The sequence below is a fragment of the Leptonychotes weddellii genome, chromosome 14, assembly GCF_054177405.1.
Source record: "Leptonychotes weddellii isolate Sample4059 chromosome 14, ASM5417740v2, whole genome shotgun sequence".
NCBI classification, from domain to species: Eukaryota; Metazoa; Chordata; class Mammalia; order Carnivora; family Phocidae; genus Leptonychotes; species Leptonychotes weddellii.
Genome location: NC_138382.1, coordinates 58,213,641 through 58,229,521, shown reverse-complemented (window position 1 = coordinate 58,229,521; position 15,881 = coordinate 58,213,641). Strand labels below are relative to the sequence as shown.

Here is a 15,881-nt window from a genome sequence, read left to right as displayed (position 1 = left end):
TTGAATGTAGAACAAGTACTAGAAGGCCAATATTGTCTTCTATCGTATGACAGAAAACTATCCTAATTCTAAAAAATTAGAACAGTTAAGTAACAAATATGGGTATGCCTGCCATTTCATGACCTCCCATTCCCAGTTTGAACCCCTGGAATAAGGTGCTAAGAGCATCATCACAGTAAAGGAAATCTACTGTCTCCTTGGTAAAATAGGCATGGTGACATTATGACGTCTTTTCTTTTTGTGATAAATTCCCAAAATAAGCTTGAGTCATCTGTCCATTAGAACTTCTGAGTATCAAAAACTACTGATGTGATGTATGGTGATTAACATAACATAATAAAATTTAAAAAATAAAATAAAAAAATAAAAGAACTTCTTAGTATATTTCCCCCATTAAAGTAAAATGCCTTTTTACTAAAGATATTATCATATTTGTTGTATTATATTAAAACATTTTTCCATATCTATCAAAGTTGAAGATATGAATAACCATTTCTCCAGCAATCTCTGTCCTAAGTGGATGCCATAAAAAAGTATGTGCACATATGTGCTAGGAAGTTCCAACACAGATATTTATATTATGATTGGTCCAAATTGGCCAAAAATTGGAAACAACGTAAATATTCATCAACCAGTAGAGTGGATCAATATGTCACAGAGTAGATACATAATGGGATATTATATAGCAATAAAAAAGAAACTACAGATACATACAACACCATGGATGAATCTGAAAAACATAATGTAGGATAAAGGAAGTTGTACTCAAAAGGATACACACAACAAGTCCATTTATATGAAGTTTTAACACAAAGAGTATGTTGTTTCAGAAAACGGGTAGAAAAACGGTTAAACAGTAAAGAGAAACAAAATTATGACCCTAAGAGTCAGGAGGGTGGGGACCATGGCAGATGGGGGGGGAAGGGCATCAGGATTAGAAAGGCATCTTCTCAGCTGCTGGTGACTATCTCTGCACATGGGTGGTGGTAAATGGGTGTTCAACAACATTTTATAAACTCTATGTCTATAGGTTTAAGCTCCTTTACATACATACGTCATAGTTCACAGTAAAAGAATACTGTGGAAGAAGAGCGGTTAGGAGAAAGAATAAATTGCCACATGCTTAGTGCTCAAATACACTACTGAAAACACCTCAGTGTACATCTTCGCAGTCAAGAAAATATGCTTCTAGCCCCTCATCTGCTTCACTTATGGCTTCCACTAGAGGACACCAGAATGGGTGAGGAGGAGAATGAGGATCTCCTTTGTTCGGTTGTCTTTTAGACTTTCCCCCGTCTGTGAGTGAGTCACATTGAATAAACAATGAGTTGATGGAGAAATATGTGTCTAATTAAGCTGTCGCGTCTCTGATGCATTTCAGGTCCCTAACATTTACCACCTTAGAGATAATGAAATGTTAGATCGGCCTCATCCTGCTCTCCTCTGGTGAGACCTCACTTTGTGAGGTGGTAAGCAAACTGCCAGGCTGTGGATTTTATTAGAAGCCGTAAATAGTGGCAAGAATGAGAAGTAGTGCCAAAGGGATCCATACTCATGCCTGTCAGCCTCGCTCTCCTCTGCGGGGAAGCCAAGGGCCTCATTTCCACTGTGTTATGTAAGCCGAGAAATGGAATCGTGATGCTCTGATGGGCTACACACAGTTTTCAGCAGCCTTCCTGCCAAATCCTCCAAGACATTTAGCTTCTCCCTTCAACAATTCCCCAGGCGGGCATTTGGTATGCACTCTATATGCTCCTTCAGTGACCCACACATACATCACAAAACATTTTTGTTTTATTTGGATTGCAGCATGGCCTAAATATTTGTCCTTATTTTTCTAAGATGCATGGAAACTGGATCAGGCTGAAAATGAAGCAAACCAGGCCCATCTAATTCATCCAGGCTACTCATTAATGTCCTCCCATTCACTCAGATCTGGGGCTCATTTGGGGTCCTTCCCATGGTGACTAAGAGCGGAGCTCAGCCCATCAAGAGCTGCTAGGTCATACATCTCCACGAGGTCGTTAGAGCAAGGCAGAGCATGTCTCCACTCTTTGGGGTGATTAACAGGCTGGCATGGCACATCTGTCTTCCAGACTACCTGATGTGCTCTTTCGAATTAGACAGTGGCTTCAATAGAGCAGAGCAGATATATCTGTGCCTGATTAGATTTATTCAGGACCACACTTACTGAGCATCCACTATGTACCAGGCCCTGGGCTATGTGCTGGAGCTCAGAGGGAAATTAAATTTCACAACTGACATGGAACTGAATGCATCTCAATCAAGTGAGAGAAATGCAGTGTCAGCATGTTTATGGGGGCACTGAGGAAGAAATCACTAATAATTTATGCTGAGAAGGGCAAGGGCAGAGAAAGTTTCCCAAGAGTCTGATATTTACATGAAGGAAGGAAAATTCATTATGGCCCTGACAAAGCAATTTGGAGAAAGTAAAACTAAATCTTCTCTGGGAAAAGTGAGGGACCTAATTATGAAATGCCCCAAAGAACACTCCTAGTTAAAAAATAAAGAGCAGTAGGTAGTTAGGAGCTCAATTCCATTATCCATTCGAGGTCATTAAAACAGAACAAAAGCAAACAACAATAAAAAACCTCCACGATTCTTCAAAATGGGAAAACTGCATAGTTAATACTACGCTATGACTTACTAGACTTTGTATTCTCAGTACCCAGTATGTGTCAGTAAATGCATATTGATGGAATAAATGAATGAATGCTTTATTATGCAACACGAAAATACATACGTACACATAGGTGGAATGTGTGTGGAAGCAGGTGGCATGTGTCGAGTATATGAAAACAGACCTACTTGCAGAGAGGGCTGGCTCTCTTTGGTGCAGCTGTTGGAGGCATGGGGCTAACAGTTTGGTTTCAGCACTGGAAGCCAAGTGTAACCTGGAGAGGATACTCAAACCACCCCAGCCACCTGCAGAAGAGTTTCTTTTACCACAGCTTCAAAAGGAGATTGGGTGAGAGCAAAGAGACACATAGATGGTTTCTGTTTCCCTTCATTCCTAAGGTCTGCTGCATTAAGAACAGCGTCAGGCACACAGGGAACCTCGAATGTTTGGTGAGGATGGAGAAAAAGGAACCCTTATGTACGGTTGGTGGGAATGCAAGCTGGTGCAGCCACTGTGCAAGCAGTATGGAGGTTCCTCAAAAAATTAAAAATAGAACTATCCAGGATGCCTGGGTGGCTCCATTGGTTGAGTGGCCGGCTCTTGATTTCAGTTCAGGTCATGATCTCAGGGTCCTGGGATCAAGCCAGGTGTCGGGTTCCATGCTCAGCAGGGAGTCTGCTTGAGGATTCCTTCTCTCCCTCTCCCTCTGCCCTTTCCCCTGCTCATGTGCTCACTCACTCTCTCTCAAATAAATAAATAAATCTTAAAAAAAAATAGAAGTATCCTACCATCCATTAATTGTGCTACTGGGTGTTTACCCAAAGAATGCAAAAACACTAATTTAAAAGGATACGTGTACTTCTGTTATTGCAGCTTTACCTACAACAGCCAAACCATGGAAGCAGTCCAAGAACCATTGACAAATGAATGGATAAAGAAGTGATATATATTATATATATTATATATCACATATATATATATACATATATATATAATAAAATATTACTCAGCCATAAAAAAGAATGAAGTCTTGCCATTTGCAATAATATGAGTGTGTCAGGAGAGTATAATGTAAGCAAAATAAGTAAATCAGAGAAAGACAAATACCATATGATCTCACTCATATATGGAATTTAAGAAACAAAACAAATGAGCAAAGGAAAAAAAGAGAGAGAAAGAGAGAAACCAAGAAACAGACTCTTAACTATAGAGAACAAACTGCTGGTTACCAGAAGGGAGGTGGGTGGGGGATGGGTGAAATAGATGAAGGGGATCAAGAGGACACTTATCATGATGAGCACTGAGTAATGTGTAGAATCACTATATCATACATCTGAAACTAATACAATATTGTATGTTAAGTACACTGGAATTAAAATTAAAAACAATACATTTTTTAATTAAAAAGAAACAGTGTCATGACACCTAACAAAGAAACATGCAAAGAGCAAATTAAGCAGAAATTCCATTTCTGAGCCATCCTTTAATTGCCCACCTTTCTTTCTTTCTTTGGCCACCTCACTCAGCCTTCACTGTTTCTCCGGAATAAGCTGGCTAAATGCTTTCTAAACAGTAACTCCAGGAACTTTTCCCTTCGTGCTGTTTTTGAGTAGGATGTGCTCACTCCTTCTTTGGAGTGTCATGTGATCATGGATCTTGAGACAGTCGGGTGTGCTGAGTCCAAGGATGGATCTGAGCATAAGGTACTATAGGAACAAAAAGGAGGCACCAGCCCAGCCTGTGGTAGAAAGTAAAGATGAGGGGGAGACTACAGGTCTTCTAGATGTGAGATCATCAGGAGTGAACCTTAAACAATGAATAGGTGTCAGCCAGGCTAAGAAAGAGAGAGTGGAACTGGAGGCAGAGAGAACAGGATGTTCCTGACACGGAGGAAAGGCCAAGCTAGGGTGATGGGCATCTACAAGTGTTTAGGTCTCAGAGGATTGAAGGACACAGGGAAGGAGAGGGCCGGAAGTGAAGCGATGGAGATCAGCTGAACCAGAACTTGACATGCCTCGTATGGATGCTAATGAGTTAATACTTCATTCTTAAAGGCCTTGAGTCTTAATTTTTTTCATTTGACAAATGTTACTGAACGTGTACATGTACACTGGATTAGGAACCATCCTCAGCCCTGGGGAAACCACTGTGAACAAGCCAAGCTAGATCCATATTCTCAAGGAGATATTTATTCAGAGGGGTTGGGGAGGGGAGGGAAACAATCAAAAATAGACAAAGAAGCAAGCTAAATTCAGTGAGAGGGAGGTGTTGTGAAGAAAATAAAGCAGAGTTATGTAGTAGAAGGAGTGAGTGAGGAAGGAAAGCTCTCTCAGAGGAAGTGGTTCTGGCGGAGACCTGAATGATGAGAAGGTGTCAGCCATGCAAAGGCCTGGGGAAAGAGCATTCTAGGGAGAAGGAATAGTGATTGCACGGTTGCTCAGGTGAGAACCTAACAGGCTTGGGTGATCAAGGTGGAGAGAACTGCCCAGTGCAGTTGAGGCAGAGAGCTTTCAGGGACAATGATGTGTCAGGAGCGGGCAGTGACTGGGTCACGTGGGGCTTTGTCGCCCACGGTACAGAGTTTGGAGTTTATTCTAAGTAATTAGGGAAGTCATTGGAAGGTATTAAACAAATGATTATTATAATGTGGTTTAAATTTTACAAAGTTTGCTCGGTCTCCGTGCAGAAAATGGATTGAAAGAGGATGAGTGGAATTAGGAGAGGTTGAAGTCCACTGAAGGGGACCACATGAGTGGTCATTGGCCAGAGCTGGAACAGCAGGATGGAGAGAAAGTAAGAGGTTGTGCGCTGTTTTGTAGTTGCCTCTAATGTGTGTGTGTGTGTGTGTGTGTGTGTGTGTGTGTGTGTGTGACAGAGAGAGAGAGAGAGAGAGAACGGCTAATGGGAGAAATCAAGGGGATTGTGGTCACCTCAAGACTTGGCATGTAAGCAGCCCTAAATAAATGTTTGATGCACTGAAAACATGTTTCTCTTTATTTAAAAATTATCCTTCTGAATAATGATTTAATAACTGCACAGCCTGTGCATCATGTGAGCTTTATGAAAGTGCTCTGAGAGGCTTTTCAATGAAATTGCATTTAGAAGTAAATATTTACTTGAGTACAACTCATTTGTGAAATTAAGTCATTTTTATGAGGCATACTCAATTATTTTTGTAACTAGTGAGCAGCATAATATCTATGGAATTATACAACGTGAAGCCTTTCTAACTAATTATCTTACTTGAGAAACATAAACACAGATTTTTTTTTTTTTTTTACAAAGCACAGTTACAGACAAAACAAGTTTCTTAGTACCTCAAAAACATCTAGCAAGTATATGGTGCAATGCCTCACTTGGTACAATTAGAAATCTTGGAAAAACAGGAAGCCATGTGTCTTTCATTCTTCTGTGTCTTTTCCCGGTTACAAAGCAAATTCAGGGTCCTGAAATAAAATCCCATCCTACAGGCCTATCATGTCTGTGTGTGGCACTTTCCAGACCCACTAGGGACTTTGACAGGAATGAGAACTGGTCTCTTCCCTAGGGGAGTTCCTAGGTTAGTGGAGAGAGAGAGACAAACAAATCAACCACCAATAACTGGTTGTGATAAGTGCAAAAGGTAGCTACAAACTCAGGGTGATGCTACGGGAGCCCAGAAGGGCAGCCAACTCATGGAGGAGTGGGTAAGGGGTATGCAAGCATTCCAAGGAAGGCTTCCTTGGGGGTGGGAGACATGACTAGAATCCTGTAGGATGAGCAGGAGCTATGCAGACCAAGAGAGGGGAAAGGCGGAGAAGTCTGGGCAAGGGTTGGGAGGTGAGAAGAAGCTCAGTGGAGGAATTGTGATGGAGGTAAGGAGAGTCACAGCAACAGGTGAGGTGGGAGCCCCCGATCACAGAGGGTCTTGTCCACCATGTTGAGGACTTCCTTCTGAGTGCCATGGGGAGCCCCTGAAGGTAATAAGCAGCAAGAAGAGGGAGCAGATTGACCTTTCACAAGGGTTTATATGTTAACAGTTTGGAGGGTGGGCTGAAGGCCAGCATCTGAGGCAGAGAGAGAGGGTGGGAGGCTTCTGGGCCCCCAGACAGGCACACTGAGGCTCTGGGGCTGGGAAGAGAGAACCAGGGAGTAGAATAAACCTCGGGAATGTGAAAAGAAGCTAAAGAAGGAAACAAGGCTGGATTAAATTTAGGCTGAACCCAGATTACTTTATATTTAACAAAAAAGCAAGCAAGGAGGTCACAGATATATTTTTTCTAATTTAACTCCTTTATTTCATAGATGGAATTCTAGGACCTATGAATGTCATTTTATATTTATTCATGTTGTTTGATGCTAGTTTGTGTTTTTAAATATATTTTTCAAACATGATATTTGTATTGCCTCCTAAGCATTTTGCTTTATCCAGGCACTGAACAAGAATCATGACACCTGAGTCTTCAGCATGGGGCAGAGAGGCATGGTGAAGGAGCTTGGTACCAGAAACATCTGGGGCTCAGGCTCATGGCTGAGGTAGACAAACCACTTTCCCCTCACTGGGCTGCTTCTTACTTACTGTAAACTGGGGTGGTAAGAATTATTTTGAGACCCTTTGAGTTATAAAATGGTATTTATTTATTTGAGTTGTTCATTTGAACTTATTTTTATGTATTTTAACTTACTTTAGCCCTCAGACACTCCTATGAGGTAGATGGTCTATTATTAGTCCTCTTTTGCAGATGAGAAAATTAAGGCACAAAGAGTTTCAGTAACTTGCCTGTGATCACACTGCTAATAAGTGGAAAATGGGAGATTTTAACGGGACAGTCTTTATCTTGAACAGGCTCCAGGGTCTTTATCTGTGACCACTGAACTCTACAGCTGCCTTCCTTCCCTTGCTTTAATTTTCCATTTGGCCCTAGATGGGTATTTAAGTTGTTTTTGTTTTTCTGCAAATGTAAACACTGCTTCAGTAAACATGCTTCTATGGAACTCCTTGTTTTCACGGGCAAGTGTCTTCCACAGACAATTGTTAAATTAATCAAATAAGGAGGCCATTAGATTGAGGTGGTTTTAAAGCCTCAGTAGCCTACGTAAAGCAAACCACAACCTAAGCTGGTAAATGACTCAAGTTTAAGAAATAAAAACCTAATGATAACCAATCACAATCAGCTAACTGCGCTTTCCCAAATATGGCAAACTCTTAAGCTCTAGCCAATCAAATGATTGTCTTTATTTGCTTCTGCATCTTCTCTATAGAAATCTTGTCCCCAGCTCCTGTCTGTAGAGTGCTCCTAACCACTTCAGGTTTGGTGTTGCCTGATTCAAACAGATTTTCACTCAAATATAGTTTTTTAGCATGACTCCATTTATCTTTTAATCTCTATGAATGGCACTGCTGAGTCCTGGGGTACCCATTCACTCTCTAGACCACTGCATGCTGGTTTCTGCCCCCAACACTTAACCAAAACTGCTCCTTTACAAGTCCTTGGAAGCCTCCATATTGCCATACCCAGTGGAATGTGTCAGCCTTCAGGCCAGTTTGCCAACCAGCAGCTTCCATGGCTGCTCTGATCATTGCCCCCTTCCTCAAACACTCCATCCTTTGTCTTCAGCTCCACTGCATCCTCATAGGGTTTTCCCCCTCCCTCCTTCTTAGTCCCCCATCAGCATCTCTCAATGTTTCTACCCCTTAACTTTTGGAGATCCTCAGGATCCTCTGCCCTCTTCTCATTCTTCTTGGACTCCCTAAGCAATCCTATTCATGTACCTGTGTTTTTAAAGATCATTGACCCACTGACAACTCTGAAATTTCATCTCCAGCCCAGACCTCTTTGGAGCTCTGGAACTGTACATTAAACCGCCTCTGTGGCAGCTCTACTTGGATGTCTCATGGGTATCTCATACCGAACAGATTCAAAACCACACTAGCCCTGCTTCTCTTCCAATGTTCTTGACCTCAGGAGATGGTACCTCCATTCACCCAGATTATTATCTGAGAAATGCTAGTCTTGGAAATCATGTCTCTGAGAGCCCTACAGATACTGATTCTACCTCCTCCATATATCTGATTCCTTCTGCTCTTCTCCATCTCCACTGCTCACACCCCAGTCCCAGCCTCCACCTGTCCTACCTGACCTATTGAAGTCTGCTCAGTGGTCTCCCTACTTTTGATCTCCATACAGCATCCTAGTGATCACCTAAAAATGCAACTCCGACGTTGCCCTGCTTCTTGCTTAAAAATGTTCAATGCCCTCCCATTAGGAGGAAATTGAAACACCTCATCCTCTCCCAAAAAGTTCATCTTGTTCTAAAAGGCCCAGTGTTTCTCAGCCTTGGTTGTACATTAGAATCACCTGGGGAGCTATTTAAAAATTCTTTTGTCCAGAGCCCACTTCAGACCAGCTATTATGATCTCTGTTGTGGGATGTGGGTACTGGTACTTTTTCAAAACTGCCCCAGTGATTCTTAGAAGAAGAATGGGTTAAGGACCACTGAGCTACCCTCATTTAACTCTGCAACTAATCTCACATTCCTCTCTCATTGAAAAAACACATTCAAAAAAAGAAAGGAGGGAAGGAAGGAAGGAAGGAAAAAAGGAAGGAAGGAAGGAAGAACACATTCTGACCACAATAAATTCCTTGCAGTTTCATGCCTCAGGGCTTTCAAATATGCTCTTCCCGCTGCCTGGAATGCCTCATTCTGGGTCTGGCTAAATTCCACTCATACTTCAAATCTCAGCCCATACTTTCCTTCAGCAGAAAGGCCTTCTCCTGCATTCTTCCCGTTTCTTTCTCTCCCCTCTGTTTTACTCTCCAAGAGACTTAGTTATTTGACTTCATTGTCTCATTTACCACACTGTATAATTACATACCTAGCCGCATGTTTGTTTATGTCATATCTTTCTTCCCCAGCAGATGGTTGGCTCCCTGAAGGCAGGGACCAGGTTTGTTTGGCTGGTGTCACTCTCCCAGGACATACCAGGAGGCCTACCCCACAGCACGTGCTCTGTGGATCCCAGGATCTCAGAGGACAGCAATTAGCCCAATAGCCATGAGCTGTGCCATTTAATGGCCTGTTGATAATGGGAAAACCATGGATCTCCTGGAATTTCAGTATGGATCATGGATTGCAATCACTATCTTGCCCACTTTAGTGTCATTTAAGATTCAAATAGGATGATAGGTTGGAATGTACCAGGCGTCTCATAGGCATTACATAATATTAGTAAAATTGCCAACGTTTTCCAGTAATTATCAGCTCAACCCATCTGTAAATAGAGTCTCCTCTTTTTCATTTCAGGAACGTGGTTCAGGGAGCTTAAGTCATTGGCTTCAGTCCCCAAACATGCCAGCCTACACACAGAGAGTAGCCAGATGCTAGGGTGGCCTATCTCTTCTCCTCTGTGACCCTTTCCCTTCATCCCTCCTTACCTCCCCCTCCTCTCATGGCTCCCCATTGTCTTAACCCCCCCTCTGTCTTGAAACATAACTGCTTTCTAAACCAATAATCCTCATTTGACCTCGTTCTCAAAACTTTTATGCACTAAGGGACCATTTCCTACAAACGACTGTCACAGCAAATTATTTAATAGTGCCCAGGGTGCTGCTGAGAGCCAAAGCAACTCCCCAAAATGATGATAGAAACCGGGGACCCAGAGGCCCCTTCATAGCTGCAAATCATTCAATTATCCTCTTCTCAAACTGGAAGAGCAAGGAGTGATAAAGCAGCAGAGGACTCGATTCACATGTGGGATTTGCTTTAAGATCCTGACGTGTTTTTGATGGGGAGAGTGAGGAAATATAAAACCAAGATTCATTCAGACACTTGGTAAGCATTTGCTGTGGTAAGAGCGAGCATTTAGACCAGCATTCGATGGAGTTGTAGCTTCATTTTTTCATGTGAATTGAGCAACAGCTCTGTGAACCCCACTTTACAAAGAAAATAGCTCAGAAGTGCTCTGTAAACATGTCCAGGTCACACAGCTGGGAAATGGTGTTGATGTGACCAGAAATTCTTAAGTCAAATCTTGCATTTTTTTTTTCCAGTGTAGCAAGCTGCCCGACACTAAGAAAGGTAGCATAGGGTCTAAAAACTTCAAGTGTTGTTGAACTGAGTTTTTCTGCCTGGGATGCTTCCCCCACCACTACCCCCATCCTCCTGTTGACCACCACATCTTGGAAGAGCTCTGCTTCCTTCTGAGCACAGTCCCTTCTCTGGAAGTCCTACATCCAGGCCAAGTCTCGCTGTCCTTCCTTTGTGCTGCCTCCTTCAGGCACCTGGTGCTGCATTTGTCAGTCATTCCATGTCCCTTCCTCTCTCTGGAGGGCTTTTGTGTGAGTATGGACCTTCCAGCTGGTTGGAACCTACAGATTCTGATTGTGCATCACCCAGACTTCTCCCTTGTCTTCCCCCTGCCCAGGCTCCTTAGGCCACTTCTCTGAATTTCATATAATCAGCTGGAAATCAACCAAGGGGTGGATGCTGCTCACCCTCAACCTGCCCCTTCCCAAGGCCCTGACTGCTCAGGGATCCATCCCAACCAGAGTTGCCAAGTAAAATATAGGAGACCTAATTAAACATGAATTACATATACATAATGAATCATTTTTTGCTAAAAGCATGTCCCAAATATTGCTTGTATATTACATATACAAAAATGTATTTGTTGTTTATTTGAAATCCAAATTGAACTGGGTACCCTGTTTTGGTTTTTGCTAAGTCTGGCAACCCCAATCCCAGCTCTTCCCTTTCCCAGGGGCCCAGGCAGTAGGAAGAAGCAGGGAGGAGAGGTTGTGTGGGCTGAGCCGCAGGAGGCCACTCTGGTCCCAGCTCTGCTGTGTATTCATGGTGAGGCCTTGGTGGAGTCTTTGTCCCTATCAGTGACTCAGTTTCCCTATGTGCACAATGGAGGGTTAAATCAGGGGGTCTCTGAGGATGTTACTGGCTCTCATCCTCTGGCATAGGAGAGAGGTTCTATTTTCCTATGCTCCCACCACCTTGTTCGATGGTAGGAGGGATGGTTATTTAATTACCAAGCATGCTCCCACTAGAACCTTCTGATTTCAAAGATTGTTTTTTACTCACAGGCAGTATGGTATTATGGGGAAAAACAAAACAAAACAAGACAAGACTTTGACATCCTGATCTGAAGATTTGACAACACCATTTACAAGTTACTTAGCCTGTGTAAGCCTTGGTTTCTGCATCTTACTGCAATTGGAGGATTGATGGAAGCTCCTGGAACCCTCTCTAGCACAGAACAAGCACTTAATAAGCAGTAGCTATTATCACTGAGTTTGGATGTCCAGAGTGTGGCAAGGGTTATGACTCAGAATTGGCACTCTAATTATTAGATAAAGATTATATATATATATGTTTATATATATATACATTGTATACATATATACATTGTATACATATATACATATATATATGCATATACGTGTGTGTGTGTGTGTGTGTGTATGTAATTGGAGAGCTAAACTTCAAAGATTAGCTGGCCATTAATACCAAGGGAAGGGAAGCCTGGAACCTTCCTCCTTGTAGAGAGGATTCCAGTAGACTTGCATCTACTTAACTTCATGAGAGGGTGGTTACCTTAGAGCCTAGCTCTTAGACTCCTAGGGCAAGTTCATAGTCAGCTTGCAAGGATGGGTATAGCCTGGAGCCCTCTTTCAGGCTTGGCAAATAAGCTCAGGCTAATGGATCTTCCAGCTGACTTCTTGCAACTGTCAGAGCCTGGCTCTCATGCACAAACTCCAGGCTCAGGATGTCTGGCCAGCGCCCAGGCAGTTGGAAGCATCCAGTGCATTCTTGGCCACAGCACATAATACGTAGATGAGGAAGTGGGAAGCATAATTTATTCTTTGGGCAAACTGGGGGCTGATGAATGGGTATGCTGAACAACTTTCTCATCAGAGTGCCAAATGTAGAAGATAGATTGAGTCCTGAATCAAGGGGGGGAGGTGAGAGTGAGAGTCCACGAAGTCCAGGAAGGGTGGAGGAAGTTGAGAAGGGTGGGGAAGACTGGCATCCCAGAGGACAAGTGCCCAGGAACACAGAGGTGTCTATGCTGCCTGAAGGGACAGCAGAGAGGCAGCTTGGGCGGGGGGGCGGGCAGCTGGCGGGGGACTCTTGTCATTTGGTGGAATTAGTTTACCCAGAATAGAGTTCAGGCTCCTAGGAGGCAACAGGTCACTATTAATGACAATATTCATAGCCAACATTTATTGAGCACTTACTGTATGCCAGGCATTGTACTAAGAACTTGACATGGATTGTGGATTCTAATCACGATGAATCCTCTCCATGGTATTTACTAATAGCAGGGCTCACTCATATTTAGCTGGTATGGCTGGGTGTTAAAATATTGAACTAGTTCAAAGTCAGTTAGTAAACAGCTGCTGACCTGATCTTCCTGAGTGGCTCTCCACGCTTCTGGATGTCTCTACCCCTCCCGTGAAGCAGGAAAGTGGGGGGGCCATTCTGACGGGTCTGTGCCACACTACACTGCTTAATATATATTTTTACTATTGTGTGGTAGATTGGGTAGTGGCTCCTAAAGGTATCTAAGTTCTCAACCTTGGAATATGTGAACGTTACCTTTTACGGCAGAAGAGACTTCACAGATGTGATTAAATTAAGGATTTTGCGATGGAGAGAGCATCCTGGCGGGCCCTTAGTGCAACCAGAGGTGTCCTTGTTAATGGGCGGCAAAGGGGGATTTGACACAGAAGCCTGAAGGTGATGTAACGGTGTAAGCTGAGGGAGATTTGAAGATGCCATGCCACCGGTTTTGAAGATGGACAGAGTGGCCACAACCCATGGAATGCAACTTTCAAGGCTGAAAAGGAACAGGACATGGGTTCTTCCCTAGAGCTCTGGAGGGAGGACAGCCCTGGGACACCTTGGTGTTGGCCCAGGGAAACTGACTTCATTCAGACTCAGGGCCTCTAGAACTATAAGCAAATAGATTTATGTTCTTGAAGCCTGAGTTGGTGATAATTTGTTAGAGCACCCGCAGGAAACTAGTGCAGTCATCTTAGTAACAGCCCCAGTGGAGGAGATTAAAGCTTGAGAGGAGAAGTAATGTGTTCCATGTTGATGGTTTGCTTTTGAATTTAGGCTGGCTTACTTCAGAACCCATGTTCCCAGCCACTAAGCTGCCCTCCAATAGCGCTGCAAAGAAATGATCATTAAGCCCATCTCAACATGAGATGGATCACAGAAACACAGAGACTTACATGACCTTGTCTGAGGTCAGAGCCTTGCCTAAAAGACAGAACTGGGATTCAGAACACAGGGGCATCCCATTCTGATAGTTTCTGTATTACAAAGTCCTCCTGCCCTGGAGCCTGGGCTAAACGAGGCTGTAACTTGGAGATTTGTGGGTATCTAGGATTCAACCCAGGTCACTAGTTGACCCATCAAGGGACAGCAAGCCTCCCTCCAGTACCGGAGGCAAAACTGCAGGTCTTGTCCCAGTGGGGTGGCTTCGGAATGTAGGTAGAGAAGCAGCCTAGACTTGCCAGTTGGGCTGTTACAGGGAGCTGCGAACGCCAGGGTGGGGAAAGGAAGTGGACCTGAGTCAGCCAAGCCACAGGCTGCTCTTGAAGAGCCTGCTTTCTGGATTCAGCACGATCCAGAGAAAGCAGCAGGGGGACGCTCCTTGGTTGGCCGGCGGGCTGAGGCAAACACCCCAGAGGGACCCATGGGGCATCTGTCGGCCAGGGCTTTCCTGGCCAGCTGTGGCGAGCTCGTGCCAATGCCCCCATGCAGCCCTGGAGCCCGGAGAAGCTTCCTTGGGCCAGGTCACTGCACAGAATTTTGGGTCAGGCCAAAGAATAAATGCAGAAACTCTACAGTCTATGAGAGGCTATGTAAGCGTGAAGTAGTCTCTGGGGCTCAACTTCATGTTTTATTCTCCCTGCACAGCCCATTTCTCTTGGTCACTTTCTCCACATTATGAAGCCCATTTCCTCCACATCGATAAGGCAGTATAAGACAAGTACCAGAAGATGGAGACTGGTTCCTGGGAGGGCAGAGAAAGGAAGGGCCCCATCTGGTTGGGGGCATCAGGGAACTTTCTCCAAGGGTATTAGACTGATTCTCGGAAAATGAATAGGAACTGTGGTGGGTTGGATTGTGTCTTCCAAAAACAGCCACAAACTGTAGGTACCTATGAATGTGGCTGTGTCTGGAAATTGGGTCTTTGAAGTTGTAATCAAATTAAGATGAGGTCTTTAGGGTGAGGTCTTTAATCCAGTATGACTGGCATCCTTACCCAAAGAGAAGGATGCCCTATGAAAGCACAGGGACACACAGGCCTAAAGGGAAGATGCTATGTGACAACAGAGGCAGAGATTCAGTGACAGAGCTGCAAAGTCGAAGGACACCAAGGATTGCCAGCCACCACCAGAAGCTAGGAAGATGCAAGGGAGGATTTACCTCGTAGAGAAAGCATGGCCTTGCTGACACCTTGATTTCAAACTGCTGGATTCCAGAACCATGAGAGGATAAATTCCAAGTCACCCAGTTTGCTGCACTTTGTTCTGGCAGCCCTAGGAAACAAATATAGGACCAGAGGGTTTATGCCTTGAGATACCTCATCCTTCTTCATGTTTCCTGCAGACCTGGTTCCCAGACGCTCATACTCAGGCTGAAAGTGTAGCTGTGGGAAGACCCGTCTGAGCAAAGGCCTAGTGGCTGAAAGGTTTGGATCATGCCTGAGGGGTAAAATGAATTTGGCTGCAGAGCAGCCAGCCATGGTGAATGAGGCTCGATAGGCAGGCCAGGGCCAGATTGTGACAGGCCTCGTTCCCCAGCCAAATACAGTATTTTCAGCTCTGGACTTTGTCTTTCTTGGAGGGGTAAAGCATGTGAGTTTCACATACATTACCACAAAGACAAAATACCAGAGACAACCTCCCCCTTCTCCACACCTTACACGGATACACTGTGGGTTTTGTTTAGAAAATTCCTGCTTCTCTGTTCTGAGAAGTTGATAACCTCCCTAATTTTCACCTACAGTTGGAACAAATTGAAAGACAGATGCAAGAGTCAGCATGATGGAGATCAAGAGATGAATTTCAATATAGTGAAATAGTGAAACCTTGTTGTAGTGCGTGGTCCTGTGTTAGAGCCAAATATGCCTGACTTTGGAACAGTTAAACAGCAGAAGGTGGGAGTCTGCAGAGCAGACCCACTAAGCCATAATCACTGCCTCGTAACCACTGGGCAGGGGGAGGGGAGAATC

General features: G+C 43.9%; 1 long non-coding RNA gene across 2 annotated transcripts in view; it reads left to right on the top strand.

The window, feature by feature from the left end:
- Positions 1-15,881, top strand: part of LOC145717090 (uncharacterized) — a 418,260-nt gene that overhangs the window by 124,848 nt on the left and 277,531 nt on the right. The gene's annotated exons all lie outside the window — the stretch shown is intronic.